Raw genomic sequence first — 22,789 nt, forward strand, 5'->3', positions numbered from 1 at the left:
TTTATTATAAAAAACCTCAAATGTTTAACAACCAGTCTGTAGATCATGCTGACTTTCCTAGGGGCTAATTTTTGGAAATAGCCCAGCCCAAATTATCTTTGACGACAAATAAGTAGCCATGACAACATCTTTGAGAAGCCAAAGAGCATATATGATCCACTATATATTGTTAATCTGTAACATGGATGGGAAAAATTTCTCTAATTAATTTGAAATATTTACAAAGATGAAGGTCTTTTTCAATTAAAAATTAAAACATATGGGGGTTTGACATAAAATGTAAAAGGGGGGATGAAAAAGTGAAATACTGATTAAATTAATAAAATCAATTAGGCACATTGCTAGATGCTTTAAATGTGTTCTATGATCCATGAGATTTCTATGAGAGGAGTGAAGAATTTCTCTTATTTTTGCATTTGGGAACTCTCATGTTCAGAGAAATAATGTAATTTTCCCGAGGTCACATGTTTGACAAAGGGCAGAGATAGAGTAGAATGCATTCATCATCATACATTGCATTAGGACTTCAAATCCAGTGACAAAATCTACAGACTTTATGGAAGAAGGAAATTAAATCAAATAAACCAGATATTCCACAGATATGTGCCCCAAGTCAAAGTAGATGAAAGGCAAATAATCACTTGAATCTGAAGTTCCTCTCTTCAAAAAATGCATACCACATTAGATGCATGCAATAATACAGTCCAGTTGTAAAGTAAAGATCAATCATCATCATTCATTCATTTAGATGGGACATACAGAATCTAAATTGATGGCTACACTTACAACTTAAAGATCAGGAAAGGGGAAGAAGATTAATGAAAGCACATTTTATACTTAAAATGTATTTAAATTAATTTTAACAGCTTCATTGAAGTATAATTGATATAGGAAAAACTGTATGTATTTAACGTGTACAATTTGAGGAGTCTTGTCATATGTAAACACTTGTAATACCATCATTATAATCAAGGTAACAGATATATTCAACACTTCCCAGAGTTTCCTTGAAAGGAGAGTAAAAACACTTAACATGAGGTCTATCCTCTTAGAAAATTTTGAAATTCACAATACTGCACCATTAACTGTAGGCACTACGTTGTACAGCAGATCTCTAGAACGTATTCCTCTAGCATAACTAAAACATTAAACTCTTTGAATAACAACTCCCCATTTCTCCCCAATCCCCGGCCCCTGACAACCACTACTGCTTCTTTGAATTTGACTAATTTAGATACCTCATCTAAGTGGAATCATACAATATTTAAAATGCAATACTTTATTAATTCTTGGCTATGGAAAATACTATTCTTTCTCAATTACTGCTGTTCCTATATCCATCCTAATGTTTACAATTTTCAAAGTTCAGACATGGTTAAAAATTACATTAAGATATAAATCAGTTAACGGAGTATTCAATCTGGAAGATTCAGATACTTTCAAGATAATATTGTCCAACAAGCACATAATTTTTTTTTAACTTTACCAATGACACATGAACCATTCTTGTGAAAACTTCAAACAGTATAGGCCAAGCAAAAATATCTCTTTCTTTTCTCTCCACACCACACTCCTTGTCAATAGTAATGACTGTTACTTACTGTTATCATTTTAGTATATTTCTTCCAGAACTCTAGTTTATTATACGTGTCTCTATATGGGTTGTATGTATGTGTGTATATATACATATGCATAAATACACATAGTTATATGTATATGAACTATATATGCACACATCCTTACAGTGTTTGCTTGGAGTTTTTGAGAGCTGAAATGAAATCACATTGTATGTATTTTACCATCAGCCTTTCACTCAGGATAGAGATTTTCCATGCCGATTACATAGATCTATCATATTCTTTTAACTGCTGCATCACATTTCAGTTAGTAAAGTTTTTCACTATTACAAAACATTACAGGGAACATCTCTGTGATAATTCTATAGACTAGAATCCTGAAACTGAAATTATTTATTATGCAACTAATGAGTTATGCTTCAAAATATAGTAGGTACACTGAGAACCAATATTGAATATGAGTTCTCATTCACTCTAAAATTCATCAATGTATATATCTGTTTAACTGCTCTCCTGTGAAGGAAAAAAATATCAATGTTTAATTTGCAATACACGGTTTACTTGTGAGGTTCAATTTATTTTCATATTTTATTAGCTAGATGGTATTTTTTTTCCCTGTAAAATGGTTCTTAGTATTATTAGACCATTTAAAAATTGAAGTGTTTTTCTTTGTTTAGTGGTTTGTGGGCAATATCAATATTATTAAATCTTAGTATTAAATAATACTAAAATTTCCTCTTAGAATTGAGAACATTTTTCTCCCAAACTGTCACTTGTCTTATAAATTTGTGTATGTTGTTTAAATGCCCTTCCTTTTTTGTTAAAGCACACTGAATTTTGCTTACTTGGCCCATTATCTACAGAGTTGATAGCAAATGAACTTTTCCTTAAGTCTATTTCAGATGTTCCTGGTTAGTATGCATCTCTACATTCTATCTATATTAATAAGTGACTTATTTATACTAGGTTTTCAAATCAAGCAATGGAAAACTCATTTTGTAGCTATATCTAAAAGATGACATAAATCTAAGTATTTTAATGCCCTGGTTAAATCATTTGGTAGCCTTCATCCTTCTAAAACTTTCTCTCTGTGTGTGATCTCTAACCTAACGTCTTAAGACCAGGTACTTTGATAGAAGCTTCTGAGTCTCCAGCTACTAAGGATCACTCAGAGTTACCATTTTAGTCTAAAAATTTATCTACAATTTCCTTTTCAATAACAGCCTATAAAGAGAATTTTCTTTTAATCCAACCAACAGGTGGCAGAACAGGGAGAAATGCAGTCATGAAAGTACAACTTCACATAACCATATCAATGAAAAGAAGTTTATTTTATAATTTCCTTGTATCATCTTAGATGCTATTTCCAGGTTAACCTTCATGAATCACTGTTTTTCATACTACCCACTACTAAAATTCTAATAGTTCTCTGTTGCCTACAGGTCACTGGAAGACATACTGAAATTCAAGGCTCTGCATAATCTGGTCTTACTCTGTCTCTTCTTCTGTCTCATTTTTCATTCCCTCTTGACTCAGTAATGAATCTTACACGCCATCTAGGCTTTTGGCTCTATGTGGACTAGCTGTTTGCATTTTCAACTCTAAGATCTTGAGCAAAAAAGCTGAAATAATATACTGTATTTGTTAAGACTCAGACTTTATATTAAAGGCAATAAGGGGATACTGAGCAGTTCACCTTCTCTCATCAAGAGGAGGAAGATAAATCTTAAAAAGGACTATATAGCACCTTTTATTTCTTTTGATTCTCTTTTAGCACTGAATAAAACAAATAGTTGATTTAAAAAGTTATGTGGAATAGTTAACAATATAAAAAAATCTTATTTTTTATTAGATATCTGAATTCCAAACCAGAAAAGACAAAATACAAACAGGAACTTCTAAATCTTTTTCTCAGCATGTTCTTCTTTATGGACATTTGTATTTCAGTTTTATAAATGAGATTCTAGCCTATAATTTATTAAATGGTATCACAATAGAGCAAAAATATTTTCATTGGTAGTAATGAGAACTAAAGTTTTTTTTAAATTCCAACTTAATATGTGAACATATTCAATAATTTTCTGAGCTTTTTATATTAAACATTCTAAAATATAGACAGAAAATAGGATATAATATTCAGATTAATTAAATTTTAATGTGCCTTAATATTCATGTGTGTATAATGGATTTGGTTTATACTAGAACCCTGGCTTAGATGAATTACATCGAGTAATGTCTCTGTGTACACATTAAATGCTCTATAAATGTCTCAGGAAAACTTGTATTTATATTTTATTTTACTAAGAATTGAAATATACATTTTCTTTTTTTTTTTTTTTTTTTTTTTTTTTTTAAAAGATTTTATTTATTTATTTGAGAGAGAGAGAATGAGAGACAGAGAGCATGAGAGGGAGGAGGGTCAGAGGGAGAAGCAGACTCCCTGCCGAGCAGGGAGCCCGATGCGGGACTCGATCCCGGGACTCCAGGATCATGACCTGAGCTGAAGGCAGTCGCCTAACCAACTGAGCCACCCAGGCGCCCTGAAATATACATTTTCAATGAATGGAGCACTATTCATTATTTCCTGGTTCTGCCTTTCTATTGTGGCAATCATTTTGGTTCTAAATTTGGTTTAATCTCCATGACATCTCCAAATGAAATTTCAGACCAAAAACATAGAAATAGAGGTTTGGACACACATGAATGATTTTTGATAGAATCAAAGTGCATTGAGAGGACCAGAAACAGGATTTGGAGAAAAGTAAAAATTATAGAAAGGACTACGACAATAAGGTAAGTGTATAAAATATACAGATGACCAAATCCACCAAATTTTCCCTTTGGTGAGGGACATGATCGTGAGGAAAAACAAAATGTTAAATTACCTTTCAAGTCCATTTTGAACTGGTCATAAAAACAACATGAAAGATAAGAAACAAAATTAAAAAGTTATAAATGGTTTATCTACCTGTATTTATATGTTCCCTTGCTGTGCTGGTTGTGTAAGCACTTCATTTGAAGATTGAAGTCCCTGAACAGGGCCCTGGGACCCTCTCTTAGCAGCTGGTTCTCTGTTGCCCATGCACAAACTACTCAACTTCAGGACCATTCTGACTTTGAACAATGAGTTCCTTTTTCGCTATCTTTCCTGCTTGATTCATAGCAAGCATAACAGATATTCATATAAATAAAACAATGAGATCATCGTCTCCTCCACAATTCTAGATGTCATAACCTATACCATTTCCTAACTGAAAACGTGAAATTGCTAAATCTTGACACTGTGTCTTGTCTTTCTCCATCTGAACCTTGGTTCCTCTATAGGCATCTCTCCCACTTTTTATAAATTCTTACGTGTGGTCTAATGACAGAACCCACTCTCTCTTCCTATTTGCTCTTCATCAGGAATCTTGAGATATAGGTTTAATGTTTTCTTCTTCAAGGCTAGGTATATTTTTAATCACTTTCTTTAAAACACCTATTAAAGAGACACATTTGTCTCAAGGTATCAGAAAAGGAACACAGAGCAGTTAGTTAGAAATGATATTGCTATCAACTCCAAAGAGTACAAGAGCACATTCAGAATCTGAGACGAAGCCACCACTGAATTTTCTGAATTTTCAGACATGACTCCTAACTCATGAATTTAGCTCTTAGGAGATGTTACTCCATTCTATTATCTATCTGCACTAAGAAAATACAACCATGAGAAAATGTCAAAAATAATTATTATCATAACCTGTGATTTGTTATTTGAATCATTTATTTATTGCAATGCTTTATGTTCATTAAAAAACATAGGACACAATTTTTGTCAACAAGTGTCTTCTATTCTAGAATGGAGAGGCAGACATAAAAGTCAAAATTTCATAAAAAATTGTGTTCCTTTCTTTATAATAAATTATTTTATAAAGCATTATAATAAAAAATAATAGTATCAGCTTGGGATATATATACATATATATAGATATAACAAAAGAATATGTATGCCATCCCTTATTCTTCTCTTTAAATTTTATAATTTAATTGAAATTACACTATAAGTAAATCTGAAAAAGTTACCTCCTCTTCCATAATGTTTCTTCACAATTATCTAAATCTACTTTTGATCTCAATCAAACATGAGCACAACACAGATATCTTCAAACCTCATGGAATCAAGAAATTTACCATCCATACCTATTTGCTAAACGTATTACTTGGGGATAAGCTCTAACAAAATGAAAATGCTGGAAGAAATTATGGGAGTATTCACAGGAGAGAGACATGTAGGCCAAGCAGGACTGGGTACTAAAGATTTGCCTTGGAAGAATGGAGGGGGGAGATGTATACATTCTAGACTAAGGAACTAACATGTAAAGAACTATAACACAATAGCTTCAGCTGACACAGAGGGTATGAGATGGAATCAAAGGAGATGAGACTCTGGATAACAGCTTCAGTCAAATCGGAGAGGACCTTACATGCTACACTAAGGAATTTCAATTTTATCCTTTGGATAATGAAATTGGCTAGCAAATAAAAGCACACATTTAATAAGAACATGGTATGTATTAGAGATGAGATAAGGAAATCTAAGTAGGAAATTGGGTAGATATATAAATTAAAGAATATGAAGGATGAATGATGTAGTTCAACATAAGATATAGGAATCACAGGAATTACATGGCTTGACACTAAATTCTAGGCACTCAGAAATAAGAAACTACTATGACTGGTCATGTATATTTACACAGAACTTTGAGGATCTGGATAGTATTAGTTCTCTTCCTTCAAGCAGGATTTGATAGGAGGAAATAAATGACTTAAAGATCTGAGAAATTAAATCAACCAAATAGTATAGTACTGAAAGACATATAGTTGCAAAAGACAATATTACTCTCAGAATTTTAGTCAAACCAAGAAAATACATATACTTAATTAACATTAACAATTGCCCCCTTTGTTTTTTGCTCAATGACATATAAAAATCAAAATTACCTCCTCGGTCTTATTGGTTATTAAAAATTATTCAGACATTAAAAATAAGGGCTATAGGGGCACCTGGGTGGCTCAGTCGTTAAGCATCTTCCTTCAGCTCAGGTCATGATCCCAGGGTCCTGGGATTGAGCCCCACATCGGGCTCCCTGCTCCGCGGGAAGCCTGCTTCTCCCTCTCCCACTCCCCCTGCTTGTGTTCCCTCTCTCACTGTGTCTCTCTCTGTCAAATAAATAAATAAAATCTTTAAAAAAAAAATAAGAGCTATAGATAAATATTACTAACAAATAGCTCACCAACACCAAAAACGTAATTTTAATGCATAAAGTAGACTAGTTTCAAATTTAAATCAGAGTTGATGCATAGTATTTTCCCACAAAACAATTTATCTACAAAAACATGTATAATAAGCATCACAAACAGAGGCAAGGTTAGTCATCCTTTCTTAGTTTGATTTTCAGTAGCCTTGACACAAATATTGCTTTGTGTTTATTCACCTATTCTTAGTATTTAGTTTATCTTTCCTACTCAAAGCAGAAGGTTAACAAGGATGACAGCACAGATGGTGACTTTTTCTTCTTCACAAGTCAAAGTGATGAGCCTTATAAAAGACTGTCACATGCATCCTCTCACCTGTCTGGTCCCTTCTGTGCCCCCATCTGCACGGAGCTAATCTGATGACTTGTACTTCCTTGACCTGTTGAAAACCAGGCTTTCAGGATCAGCTCAGAAAGTGATCAAATTAGAGCCTTAGGTTTTATTTTAAGTTGTGTATATCTTATATTAGCAAATCAGTTTTATGATACAAAGTCAAAATATGCTAAATATTTTTAAACTTAAATTTCAAATACCTTTAACTTTCATGATTAGTAGCTACTTTAAAGTCTAACGCCCCTTGAGTCAACACATATTATCTTTTACCCCCAGTTTTATTAAGATATAACTGACATATAACATTGTGTAAGTTTAAGGTGTACAACCTGTTGATTTGATACACTTTCACATGGCAATATGATTACCACCATAGTATTAGCTAATAACTCCATCACATCACATAATTACCTTTTTTTTGTGGTGAGAACAAGATTTAAGATCTACTCTCGGCAACTTTCAAGTATATGATACATAATTGTTAACTATAATCACCATGATGTGCGTGAGCTCTCTACAATGTATTCATCCTGTAAATGTAAGTCTACACCATTTGACCAACATCTCCTCATTTCTCCCCATCCTCCAGACCTTGGTAACCATCATTCTACTCGGTTTCTACGAGTTTGGCTTTTTTAGATTTCACATGCAAGTGATATCACATAGTATTATCTTTCTCTGACTTTGACAGAACATATGCCCTCTATGCATGTCACAAGTGGCAGGATTTCCCTCTTTCTCGCGACTGAACAATATTGCAATGTATGTACGTATGTGTGTATACGTATATACACACACACATATATATCTGTAGGCATATACATATTATACATATTATATGTGATGTATATTGTATATATTATATATACTATATATATGTATATATATATGTATATACATACACAAACCATATCTTTATATAATATCAAGCTAAGAAAATAAAAACCAAACCAGTAAGGTACTATTTGAACTGAAAACAATCTTCCTTTCCCCTATACTACTGAATAAATGCAGATGCTATTAAATCAACGTCAATTCTATTCCTCTAGGTGAGTACAGTTTGTCATATTTTTTCAAAAATTTGCTATAATATGGTAATTCTGGTGAGACTGAAGAGGTGTGTATTTTTTTCACAGCTCCAATAGTCTGTTCTCATTTAAACCTGAAGTAGGCTGACATTTTATTCTCTTCCTAACTCTGAATGGATCGCACATTCCCTTCTTTTTCAAAATTGCTGATCTTTTTCCCCTGTATCCTTCAAGTAAATCCCTTCAAATATATACAGGTCTGGCTTGGTCCTGGTTGTAAAAACAAACAAAATTAAATGGATAAAAACCTTCACTAGGACCCTAATTACTGTTTTGTTCTTTCCTCCCATTTTTTTAAAACAATGGATTTCAAAAATTTGTCTACTGATGGTAGCCTCCAAACATTTCTACTTCACTTCCGTTGTTTTGTCTTTCATTCTGACTTCTATATTTACCATTTAGCTTAAGTCGTTTACTTCAGGGTATATTGGGCATGTCATGCAGGGCATCTTCCAGGTCCAAGTTTTGATAAATATAATTACCCCCACACAGCCTCTGTTAAGCCAGAGTTCTAGACTATGTTTCACCAAGTTTGACTGTTGATTGGACTATGAGCAGGAAACTAAGCCAAGTGAAGATTATTTTAAATTAGGTAAACCGATCAAGTTGCTAGAAGCAAAAGACCAGCTAGTCCATGCATTTATCAATAGGGGTTAGGCTAATTTGTGAGACCCTTATGACTGGTTTTCTCCAAAACATATGGGGACAATGGACCCATTTTATGGTAAAAGAATGAAAAAGATATTCAAAAAGAAGCAGAAAGTCACATAAGCAATATACAGACCCTAAAATTCAAATTATTTTTGCAAGAGTGCCCATAAGTCTTAGTGATGTTCAGGTCCCATCAATGTGTATCCTCAGGAAGCAAGGTGAACATGGACAATATTGAGGAATCCAGTCTTTGAAAAAAAAAAAAGCAAATATGCTCCTTTTATAATTGTAATTGTGGCTATAAGAAAGAACACAAAGTAGCAGGTACAGTGGAAATTGACTTTACCCCTATTCAGCACCTGAGAAGAGTTTTATCTTGCAGCAGCAACTAAGTCTCTAAATTCAGAGAATGTGGAAATTTAGATTAATTTTACTAATAGGACTAAGTTTTTATTTTTATTATTTTTGTTGTTACCGTCTATTTAGGTTAAGTTAATGTTCTATTTATAGTAAGATGACATTTTTTTAAGACTGATTTAAGGGCCAAATTTTGAGGTTTGGAGGAGTTAAAATCATTATAGGAATAGAAATAAGATTTTCCTGTAAAATGGAAATAGGTCAGGAAGTAGCACGACTCAGTACATATGCTTCTTCCCAGCTGCAGCAAATTTAATCATAGGGAGGTGGCCAGGTTCTTTGGCAAGCTGTAAACAGAGCTCTGGAAATGGATGCGAAATGATACAACTGGCCATTTCCATTTATAGATTCACTTACAAAGAGTGAATATAACCAGCGATGACCATTTAAATATTAGGAGATAGGTTCCCTTCCCATACCCTCAAGGTTGGATTGGTTTCACCAGTCGTGGTCGCCAACTACAAAGTGGTACGGTCATGAGTCTGGAAGGCAGTGAAGTGCTCGAAGGCTAGGATACCCTAAGGCAGGGGCTTTTAAAGTATGCTAATAAATACAGTCCTGTGGGGGCCCCAAGATTTAGCCCGGCATGTCCCTAGAGCCAGGCTGTGCGCCAACAGCCCCAAAGACAGGGCATCGAGTAAAAACCCTGCCCACACATTAAAACGGGGCCCAGATGCAAACCAGGGTTGGACGTAAAAGTGGGGTCCAAGTCTCCTGACTCAAACTCGAAGGAACCTCAGACACAAAACGGGGGCCCAAACACAACCCAGAGGTGCAAGCAGAGCCTCTGGAGTAAAAACCATCCTGACACAAACCGGGTAAGCAGTGGGGGGACCCTGCTGGGGACACAGCCCTGGAGTAAGACAACAACGCGACCAGCTGAGCAGCCGCCCCATCCCCGGTGAGTCCATCTACGGGTTAGGCACTTGGGGTCCGCGTTGGGATATCAAGCGCGAGGGAGGGTTTGCAAGCTAGGGGTTTGGGGTCTCCTCCCTCAGCTGCACGTCTTAAAAGCTGGGGTGCCCAACATGGCTTCAAAGCTTTCTCCTTCAGGGCCTCCGTGCCCTCCCCGCAGGCCCAGGCCTTATGGCGACACCTGGCAGGCTCTCCTACCTGCTTCCAGGCGCCCTGGGCCAGGTGCAGATACTCCAGACGACCTGGTTCCACGTGGAGCAGAGGCCTCACGCGTCCCAGAGACGGGACTCGAGGTCCCCCTGTGTCTTTCCATCTTGAGCTGGGCAGCTGTACAAAGTGGGTCAGGGCCCGGACCAGTGAGTGAGGGGGCCGCTGGGGAACGCTGGCGTTCTCCTGCTCTGGGCGCTCACGTTGCCTTGTCTCAAGGAGATTGCTCAGGCCGGCTCTTGAGGCGGAGTTAACGCACCGGGAACCCAACGTGACTGAGCACTAGCGCGAAGGCAGCGGCGAGCCTGGAGCCAATTGTGTTTGCGCGGAGGAACCAAGGGCTGGTTCGCTGTGCGCATTTCGGCCGTATTGAAGAAATAATCCCAAGAGAGAAAAAGGTCTCTCTGCAAAGTTGATTGATATGATTTTAATACCATAGTTTCATCGCGTGAAAACTGTATCTTGCAGTAGATGAATCTTTTCCTGAAGATTTTTAGATTATCGAAAGAATATTTTTAATCTATATTTCTTATAGCATGAATCACTATTTCTGCTAATTGGTAGTGGAGCCATATGCATGTGGTAAGGCCCACTAGTATCTGAGCCGGTAGAAAGCAGCTTTTTCACAGCTGTATTGACAGCAGGAATACTGCCAGTAAACAAATCAGTGACTGATTTGGGTACTTTCTACGGGCCAGCCTCTGGACTTAACAAACTTCCCCACTCTCTACATCCTGACGGATGCCCCAGGAAGTAGAGGTTGGCCTGCATTAAAAATTAGGGGGGGGGAAGCATTTTTCATTTCTCTTACAGCATTTTTCATCTCTAGCATTTGTTTTTGATTCTTTCTTGGAATTTCCATCTTCTGCTTACGTTGCCCATCTGTTCTTGCCTGCCCTCTTTATCCATTAGAGCCCTTAATCATAGTTGTTTTAAATTTCCACCCGACAATTCCAACATTCCTGCCACGTCTTATGCTGCCTTTTCTGTCTCTTCAAATTGTGTGTGGGGGGGGGGTTGTTGTTGTTTTTGCCTTTTGTCTTATAACTTTTTGACAGCCAACGTGGTGCACTGAGTAAAAGGAATTGCTATAAGTGGATCTTTAAGGTGTAGCGGGGAGAGGAAGCATACTATAGTTCTATGGTCTCCAGTCTTCTAGCGAGGTTACGCCTCTGGACTGTGAATTTTACAAGAGTTTCTCAGTTTTTTTCTCCCCCCTTAGGTAGGAGATGACTCCAGTGGTCTGGATTTGGGTCTTTCCCTTCTCCTTTATATAGGCTAGAACTGGTTAGAGTTGGTATTTCCCTTCCCCAGGTCAGTTAGGCTCTCATAATAATAACTCAGCAGGGTAGCTCTGGTTAACTGGTTTCTGTTGAGGTCAGATCCTGTTAAGAATAGAGTGCTCAGGCGAATTTCAAAACGTTTCCTTTCCCCATCCCCCTGCTGAAAGCAGGTAGGGATTTTCTCTGATATTTACTGTAGGAATCTGGTTGAGCTCCTGAAGGTAAATCTCACAATTTTGTGGGTGTCACCACCCCCACCCCAGAAGACTGGGTTTCCCTGGAGGTTTTAGCTCTCAGACTTAGCCAGGCTGAGCTTCCAGCAATTCGTGGATTACAGTTCACATTTCCCTACCCAGGCACTGAATCTTGAAGCAGTTTCTGCTTGCTTGTGAGTCTTTTGTAAGCCTGGACTCCCTGTAGTCACCTCTCTTCAATCTAGTGGTTTGCACTATGTCTTCTCCTCTCATGAATCCAAGAAAAGTTGTTGATTTTTCAGTCTGTTTAGCTTTTTACTTGTTAGATGGAAATTGTGACTTCCAAGGCTCTTACCTACACAGAACCAGAAACCCAGTCTCCACTTGTTGTTTGTTGTTCTTGTTGTTTACAAAAACCAGTCAGATTTGATTAGGATGGTCAAGTATGGTCAGCGGTGGTAGGCAGGATTCTAAAGATGCCCACCCAAGTTCCAGGGTTTAGTTATTCAATCAAGCACTAAGCACTATTCAATCAAGCACTGAGAATTTTCTCGGACTGGGGTCAAAGAGGAGAAGTAGCAGGAGAAATGACAGGAGTGGGAGTCAGAGATATCACAACGTGAGAAGGACCAGACCTGCTGTTGCCGACTGTGCAGAGGGAGGAAGGGCTCTAGGAGCTAAGGAAGTTAAGGGGCCTCTAGAAGCTGGAAATGACCGCCAGCCAAAAGCCAGCAAGTAAATGGGACCTCAGTCCTACAACTATATGGAACGGAGTTCTGCCAACAACCTGAATGAACTTAGAAGTAGATTCATCCCCAGAGTCCCCAGAAAAAAAAATGCAGCCCTTGATGACAAACTGATTTCTGATTTGTGAAATCTAGGTGAGAGAACTGAGGTGCACTGTACTTAGATTTCTGATCTACAGAACTGTGAGATAATAAATTTGTGTTGTTTTCAGCCACTAAATTTGTGGTAATTTATGATGACAGCAATAGAAATCTAATACATCAGATTTATTCCTCTTTTATAAATTTCCCCATCAGCCTCTCACCAAATGCTTTTAGCATTCACTATTGATCATTTCCCAGATCCATTATTTCATTAGACTGCAAAATAGTAATATAAAAATTCTATCATTCTTCCTGCATTTATTACCTATAATTTTTTTTTTCGTGAAGACTTTGTCTTATTAACTATTAGTTATCCAGCAATATAAACAGAGCAAAACCAATGCTCCTCCTTTCACTTCACTTACCACTTTTAAGAATGAGTTAGTGTTTTCGTTGTTGCCTAAAATTTATTTGAGTATCATTATGAATTCCAGATTTCTATGTATTTGATATGTTTGGGTCACTGAATTAAAAATTCTCCAGTCTTAGTCAACTTGCAAACTGTCTCTTGTTTCCTTGGACATGAGTCAGTTCTTTTATATATCATCCTTTCTTTCTGGAACTGTGAGATAATGTTACCCTTGCATATTTTCTTCTCCAAGTCTAGAATCAACCATTTTCCCCCCAGAACTCCTTTTTTATTTGTAGGAAATAGTATTTAGAGATTATCATCTGGGTGATAGGTAAACTCATTGCAACTGATTTGTTATTGCTTCTTGGACTTTAAACTGCACAGAGCCAAGAAATGCTAGTCTATTGGAAAAAAGTCATGAGTTCCTACCAGTATTTTAATTTCAAATGTGAGACTACAGATGTTTTATTAAATTTTTCTTTTTACTTATTTTGACTTATTTTAAAGACACCAACATAATTATTTAATGTATCTTAAAACATACACATTATAGTTCCAAATACACACACACACACACACAAATGTGACCAATAATAATAAAAACACTGAATAGACTTTAAGCTTTCTTTACATTCTTTTTGTTCTTAGAACATATGCCACTGGAAATGTAAATAAATACTGTGTTTTAAAATGTTTTGAAACATATGTTTCATCTATGCAGTTGTGTTACAGTGTGTCATCCACATTGTCATTATGTTTGCTTTTTTCCTTCTGATTTAATAGTTTTTAAGAAAAACATACAACATCAAATGGTTCTAAATAAAAATTATGGACAAGTTCCATTTACAAAGTTAAACTTTAATTGTAGCCCTTCTGTTGCCTATTTTCTTATGGAAAACCATTTTTAATAATATTTTATTTATCCTTGCAGTGTTTTTCTTTGAATACAAGTATAAAACATGTTCTGTCAGCAAAGAGAGCCCAGGAATCTTGAGTCCCACATACCCACTCCCTTCTCCCAAATTACCAATCTTCCCTAGAGAGATGTGAATGAGGATCTTGAAAGAGACCAGAACTTTAGGCTAGGTCAAATCCTTCCAAAAACAACCAGGAGTTTGTACATCTTTGTAATATGTATTTTTACTGTCTTGCCTAGTTTAAAGTCAAGTTTAATAGACTGTCTCTGCAACAAAATTATTCTTAAACTTTCCAATCAATATTGTTGTTTTTTTAAATCTTATTTAAACTCCTCTCATAACCAGCATGTGAAAAAACCCTTCGAATGTTTAATTGGGTAATAATTTATAATCTTATTTTTGCAGACAAATACATTTAGTTAAATGGTTTAAAAGTTGAAAAGTGAGACTTTGAAAGATAGAAATGAAGGATATATGGCTTTATATAACTTTTTACTTCACTAACATTGTTCTCCAACTTCTGGCCATTAAAAGCTAGTATATGAATCTTATCACCTTAATGGCCAGAATGAAAGACACATGCATATCATTAATAAGAATTCAAAAACTTATACAAACAGTAACTGCCAAGTCTCATTTTAATGAAATGGATGTTAATATTTTAGAAAATATTTGTGATAGGATTCTCATACGGAAAAACAATTATTTTTTTTCTTCCTTCCTTATGTTTATTTACTAGAAAACTAGAAAAGTAGAAAGCAATTGAGCAATCGAGGGCACTGAGATTTTTTAATATACAAATGTCTCCATATATATCTGAAATATCACCAGAAATACCTGAACAATTATTTTTTATGACATGCACATATTTTCAAAATTGATACCAATATTTATTGCAGATCTTTCCCTTCTGTCATCATATTACTTTGACAAATTTTACCTACAATTAAGTCATAATTACTTTCCTTGTAGTCTGCTGCTGAAACACAAATTGCTATCCTGAATAAGCTTATTTGAAGTCTCCCAAATTTATTCCAAAACATCATTTAGGACAGATAATTTATGTTACGGAGAATATCATCCATATTTATTTTTAATTTTACCTTTTTTCCTTCTTAAATCATCAGATATTTCGGACTCTATCCTCAAATTCTGGAGGCACTTCACATCTTGATTCTAAACATCACTGCCATTTTTGCATATCAATAAATTTTAGTTGTTTTTAGAATATGCAAGTCATATTTACTTATTGTAAGACTGGCTGGTGTATACTGAAAATAATTCAGCATCATTAATAATCCAATCATCAATATAACACCACTATGGACATTTTGATGTATTTCTTGCCATTGGTTCCCTTCTGTATGTAAATGGATGAATATCTGTGCCCACTAAGTGGTATACATTTTTCACCCATTTTGATCATTTCCCAATGAGTTCTTCAGAAATATTTGTCAGTGATCGTTGAGTCACTACATTGTACACCTGAAACTAATATAACACTGCACATCAATTAAATTGGAATTAAAAAATAAAGAAAAGAAAAAAAAAACAAAACCAAAACCCAAACAAACAGAAAACAACAAAAAACCCAACACAAAATCTGAGCTCATAGGCACAGAGAACAGATTGGTGGTTGCCAGAGGCAGAGGGTGAGGGTGAGGGTAGAAGGTACAAAATGAGTGAAGGGGGTCAAAAGGTACAAAATTTCAAGTTATAAAAACCATAGGATTGTAATGTACAGCATGGTGATTATAGATAATAGTACTGTATTGCATGTTTGAAAGTTGCTAAGAGAGCAAATCTTAAAAGTCCTTACCATGAGAAAAAAAAAATTGGAACTATGTCTGGTAACAGATATTAACTAGACTTTCTACGGTGATCCTTTTGCAATATATACAAATATTGAATCATTGTGTTGTACACCTGAAACCAATATAATGTTATATGTCAGTTATGCCTCAATAAAAAAATGTTCAGAAATAAAATTTACCAGAAGCTAGAGAAGAGTATAATACCCAACAATCACTGGACTTAAAAGCCAATGGTCTTAAGATACAGCAGTACCTTGCACACACACACAAAGTCATATAATATACAATCACATATGTATGTGTGTTCTCCTTACATTTATAAGAACTTATATCAGGGCAATATATTAAAAAATAAAAAGAACAGAAGACCATTTATATGTCTTGCTTGGAGAAGTTCCTTAACCTCTCTGGGCTTCAGTTTATTATCTGGAAATGAGGTTAATAATAGTACATATCTCATAAGATTGTTGTGAAGAGTAAATGAATGAATGAATGCATGCAAAGCACTTAGTGTTCGATTAATGTCTAGTACATAGTAAGTGTCCATTAAATATTAGACATAGGAGCGCCTAGGTGGCTCAGTCGGTTAAGCCGCTGCCTTCGGCTCAGGTCATGATCCCGGGGTCCTGGGATCGAGCCCCGCATCGGGCTCCCTGCTCAGCGGGAAGCCTGCTTCTCCCTCTCCCTCTGCCTGCCTCTCTGCCTACTTGTTCTCTCTCTCTCTCTGTCAAATAAATGAATAAAATCTTTAAAAAATAAAAAAATAAAAATAAATAAATAAATAAATAAATATTAGACATAATTATAACCATCATGAAACACCAAACTTGGGGTAGTTATAACTATACTCAGTTTTTTATGAAAAAACCTTAACTTCTGAGAGAAATTAAGTTTATATAACGTTAGCAGTAAAGCTTTGTCTTTAAACTCACATCTGTACTTCATAGGCTTTTGATTCACCATGTGAAAATCAGAAATCGTTGACTGTACACTGAGCATTGAGAGATCTGAATTTGGGTAAAAATTATTGAGAAATACAAAGGATACTAAAACTTGTCACAAAATTCAAAGAAAACAAAAATATTTACCAATGGTTATGTGATTCTTCTATTGCTTGATGCATGATTACTTACAGCTTTCTCGTCTGGCCATCTAATCTTTAGAGTCATTTACATTTTTTGGTAAATGTAAGTAAGAAATGCTATCCTTCCCATGTATTGAATGGTTGATATAAAAGGAATGGGTCTTGGAAAACAGCTCAAAGTATCACCTTCCATTCATCTGGTCATATGAATTGTGGTAGGGCAACAGAAACTCTGACACTCGAGTTTCCCAAAGAGGGGGATCCTTGCTTCTGATAGGAAGAGGGACAAATTTAGAGGTATGGAGGAATAACATTAAATCATGCTGAGTCACCATTGGAAAGTTACTCTCTTTTCACGTCTGTCTCTGTCTCTGTCTCTCTTATTTTTGGCAAGAAAAACACTCATTTTGTTGCTAACATTTCATTAATGCCTCTCTAGCATTACATAATTTTCCTTTTCAAAAACAGAAAATAGACCTCACATTCAGAGATTTTGTTAGGCAATAGTATTCAAATGAATGCTAATATCACTATTTAGTATTTGCTTTGCTTATATTTATGTTACCCTCTCTTTAAGGTAAATAAAATCAGTTTTCTATGTATAGTAGTAATGTACTTTACCTTACTATGACTACAAAGGTGTCATGTACACAGATATCATGAAGCTAGAAATCCAGGAATGTTAACCAGATGGTATTATATATTAATTGCCTAACAAACTCAATTCTCAACTCCTTTTCCTTACTATGACTACAGGGGTGTCATGTATATGATATCATGAAGCTAGAAATCCAGGAAAGTTAACCAGATGGTATTTATATATTAATTGCCTAACAAACTCAGTTCTCAACTCCTAAATTTACTCTCACTAGGAACATGTGAACAAGGAATTTCCCATAAGCCAATAATGAAATGTGTCTCTTGTTTGTTAATAAGCGTGAGTTTATTTGTAATAGTCTCTTCATTTGAATTCCTAAATTAGGGGGGACCCAGGTTAGAGATGCTATCTATGTGTAAATTAGTAATTTGTTCTCACTCAGCAGTGATGAACAAACTTCTTAGAATTTTGTGTAAATCACTTTTGAAGCCTAATACCAAAATTTCTCTTCTGGTGATTGCTGTTCTTCCTTGTTCCAAATGAGGAACAAAAATTGGATGAGATGTGGTGAGTGTAAGAGACCATTCTCTCTTCTCTGTGGTAAGATACATTATAGGTGGTCTTTCAAACAAAGTAGGAAAAAATATGAATAACTGAAGGTGGTTCCATTTGCCTAGGCACTGAGTCCAAGTTGTACTAGGAAAAGAAGAATGCATAATGGATATTATACAAAGGTCACCTACAAATACACACGTACAAATTATAGAATGAGGAGATGGGCTAATCTTGGAATTACTTTGCAAAGTAATATATGATATTTTGCTTCAGTGAGTAATGAAGGTTTCAGGTTTTTCCATGGTACACACAAAAGAAGTAAAATTGGAAAGGCATTGAAATGGCAAGAGGCTTTGTTACTTTGCTTTCCATGTTGACTAGGGAAGCCATGATGTTAAACATCACACAACGTCATGCCACAGAACCTCATATGAAGACAATTTGTAGGATACGTATAGAGCAGAAAAGTTGGATTCATGAGAGTTAGGAGTGAGGAAGCTTTTCTTCAACTGAATGCTTATAAATATTTTCAAGAATAAACTGTAAAAGGCAAAAGTTAGGAGCTATCTTTTAAAAACATTTGTGTTGAGTAAAGTAAGTTGCTCTCAGCCATTTCTTCCCTCAGGGCATTGTTTTCTATGCCTTTATTACTGTGAAATGAAACAAATCACCTAACAACATAAAAGTAAAATTATATTTCAAGATGCCAATACCAAGATTGGATGGTGGTAAGAGGGGAGACTAATAAAGTCATCATCTTCTTCCAGAAGAAGATAAAGATATTTAATAATAATTTTGTTAGAAAAATTTATATTTAAATATATAGATCAAAATGTAAACATAACAGAATACTAAAAATACGATCTATAGCTTTCAAACTAATAGAGAAACATAAATGGTAATTGTCGACATGTGCCAATTTTAACAGAAAGCAAGAAAGGAAATGAAAGGAGGAAGCAAAGAAGAGGTTCTCTGAACAGAAAATACAAAATTAGAGCATTTAAAACAAAATAAGATAATTTAAGCACATCAAAAACAAAATTAAAAAAAAAACAGTTAAATAATAAAGATATGGGAAGTGCATACCCCCAAACATTTGACAAAGGAAAACTGTTGTTAGCAATATTGACATTAGATAAAATAGAATGTATGTAGAAGGCATTAATAAAGAGGAATATTAGCATTATATAATAAAAGAAACAATTGGATAATGATATATTAAAATAATTAACTGGCATCCTCTAGAAATACATGAAGCAAAACCTATCAAGACTTATATGGAGATATTAACTACTCACTAATCATAGTGAGAAATCTTTATAATAGTCCATCAGAAAATTGTGATCAAGTAGTAAAAATTTTAACAAGGATATAGAAGATTTTAAAAGCAAAACTAATAATCTTTTTTACATTCTGGGTGCTACAATCAACAGGTAGAGATAGTATGTTATTATCAAGTACACATTAAACTATTATAAAAATGGATTATATGCTAGGTCACTCCTAAGCCTCAACACATTTCAAAGAATTGATATCATATAGTCTATGTTGTCTGACCACAAAAGAGTTAAAAACCAAATCAGCTACTATATTTTGTCATTTTTTTGTATGAAAGAGAATAGAGATGGTATTAAGCCATCATTTCTGAAAGCTGAAAAAGTTAGTCTGACCTAATACTGTAGGAAAGTCAATAGAAACAATAAATTGTGCTGCCAAGGGAAAAATCAAACATTTTCTAAAATAAACTAAGATTTAGGTTACAAATGCCTGTGTGGTTTGTAGTATCAACACTGGATAATCACAATGAAGAATTGTATAATGTATTTTATCCACGGGATGAAACTCTTGCTGAGTAGAGATATTTAAAGATGAAAGGAATAAACAGTTTTCACTATTTCTTGCATTAGTCTTTCTATATCATGATTAAGAAATTAGAACCTTCTTTGAACGGTGGATTAAAAATCCTAGGAGGATTCTTATTCTCCCTGCAATTGCTATTGTCTTTTATCTTTGGCTCCCCCATTAAAAATGGTATTGCTTTTGTAGCATTGGAGAGTACTTATGCTTTATAGCATAGGAATAACCTTGAAATCCCACAGCATAAATGCTCTCTCTGTATTAGAAGAAAATATGAAATACCAGAAGGAATACAACATCAAGAAAAATTGAGATGAGAAATAAGAAGGAAACAATAAGAGGAAATCTGATTCTGTCTTTGACAGGAAAAAGAAAAACTTTCAGAGTGCATCCTTACACTCTAACAAATAAATGGCAATCGGAGAATGCATATTAGGAGGATTTTTACCCTCGGGGTAGAAAAAAAAAATCCTCAAGTTTTGAAAAGCAGAAGTCTTCCTACTGCTAATTCTGTCTGGTGGCACTTTCTTAGTTAGAAGTGACAGCACACTTACATGCAGAGATGACTGGGAGCTGCTTCTCTGTGAATAGAAGAGCTTATTTTCTGTCCCCTCCACTGAACCAATTATACTTTTAACATCAACTCCCCACAGAGACAGTTAATACATGACAACCTTTCCTGGTCAAGCATGCCTTATTTAAACAGAGGTTTCTCTGGAGAGATTAAATGCTTTGGCATGGAAATAAATTAGCTAGTGACAGCTCTGTTCCATTTTGTAGAACAGCATCAAGAAATACACGTAGCATGTATCCAGCTATGAATTTAATGGTTAATTTCTCCAAAAAAGTCATTTTAAGCTCCCACTGAAAATGTAATGAAGAGACATATTAATAAAAATGATGGATAATTTAACAATAATAATAAAAAAAAATATTATGCACCTGTGGGGTAAATTAGATAACTGCTTGGTCTTGACAAACATAATAAAGTTTAAGCCCAGGACTACAGTTTTAATTCTCAGTAAAATAATATAATATGCTACATATTATTCTAGGAATGAAAGACATTTATTTCCTTTTCCTCATTACCAGAAGCAACTTAGGAATGATCTATTTTAATGCTTGAAAAGATATATGATGTCACAGAATTGGAATGACTAAAAATAATGTTCTTTTAACTGCTCTAAGAAGAACCTCTAATCCTTTGGCGGGAGGTGGGGAGGGTTGGTTTCTAAATGAACCCTATAGTCCCTTAACAAGTATTTTGTAATAAAAAAGTTGTTGTGGCCAAATCAGTTTGGGAAATAATACATATTCTATTCTCTCCTGCTTATAGAGTCATAATGCTCAGAATCATATTCTTGGCATTAATGAATCCTGTGAAGTAAAGAAACTTTGACAAAGAAGCCCAAGCTTATTTGAGGTGGGACAAGCAACTCTTTCTCTCTTTGTCTCTCCACTTCTCCCTCCCTCCTTCTCCCCTTTTTCCCTCCCTCCCTCCCTCCCCTCTCCCTTCCCTCCTTCCTTCCCTCCCTCCTCCTTTCCTTCCTTCTTTCCTCCATTTTCATTCTCTTCCTTCATTTCTTTCTTTCAAGAAAAGAAGATCTTACAGATTTAATGCTTAATGTTTCTATAGTTTAGAAAAGTTGACTTGAGGATATGAGATTCTTGTCCAGACAGATATTTAATTAGTTACTTGGATATACAACACCCAGAAAACCTTATATTCTTTAGGCCCATATAAATATATCTTTATAATTTTTATTAAAAAATCTCTCTCCCACATATTTCCCTTTCTTCTTCAGATAATTTCTCAGTTTTCTTCAGATAATTCTAGGAAAACAACTCATTAACCGATGATAAACCTTTTGAGCATACGCTGTTAGTATGGAAAAGTCAATCTATCATTTTGTTGCAGGGGAAGGTCTGTAAGTTTTGATTATTAGAAGGTAGCAACTAATTTATCCCATGTAAATCTATGAAAAATATTCTTAATGTCTCTCTGTAGCTATATCATAAGTCAATGAAAGATGGGATAGTAAGATACAATGTCAAGAAAAAAAAACAGAAATAGGAATCTGGAAGAAGTAAAGTGAAAAAAACAAAAAAAACAAAAAACGGTGCCCTGCTTTGCTCTTTGACTTTTCAATAGATTTTGAGAGCTGACTTCACTCACATAGGGTTTTTGGCCCAGGGCTAGAATTGATTAACAGGTAAGTCTCGCTCCACTTGGGAATGAGAACTAGTGGATCTAGATTGGAGCAGAGTTGTGTCCCCAAGAGACTAAGAGTGGTATATAATCCACATAGTGTTCCTCAAAACTTACTCTCCCATTCCTGTGGTGAGAATCCTTTGTTTGCATTGAAACATTATTAAATATTATTAAGGTGAAATATTGGATCTGTTGAAGACTACAGGAAGGTTGAAGATCTGTTGATTTTTCAATTAATAAAACTCAGTGGAACGTTTCCTGATAGAAACACTTAAAAAGACACTACTAGGGCACCTGGGTGGCTCAGTTGGTTAAGCGACTGCCTTCGGCTCAGGTCATGATCCTGGAGTCCCGGGATCGAGTCCCGCATCGGGCTACCTGCTCAGCAGGGAGTCTGCTTCTCCCCCTCCTGCTCCCCCTTCTTGTGCTCTTTCTCTCTCTCACTCTCTCTCTCTCAAATAAATAAATAAAATCTTAAAAAAAAAAAGACACTATTATAACTTGTAATATTTGATACTAAACTTGTGTCAAATATATAGCCTGTTTAAAA

The sequence above is a fragment of the Neomonachus schauinslandi genome, chromosome 5, assembly GCF_002201575.2.
Source record: "Neomonachus schauinslandi chromosome 5, ASM220157v2, whole genome shotgun sequence".
In the NCBI taxonomy this organism is placed as follows: domain Eukaryota; kingdom Metazoa; phylum Chordata; class Mammalia; order Carnivora; family Phocidae; genus Neomonachus; species Neomonachus schauinslandi.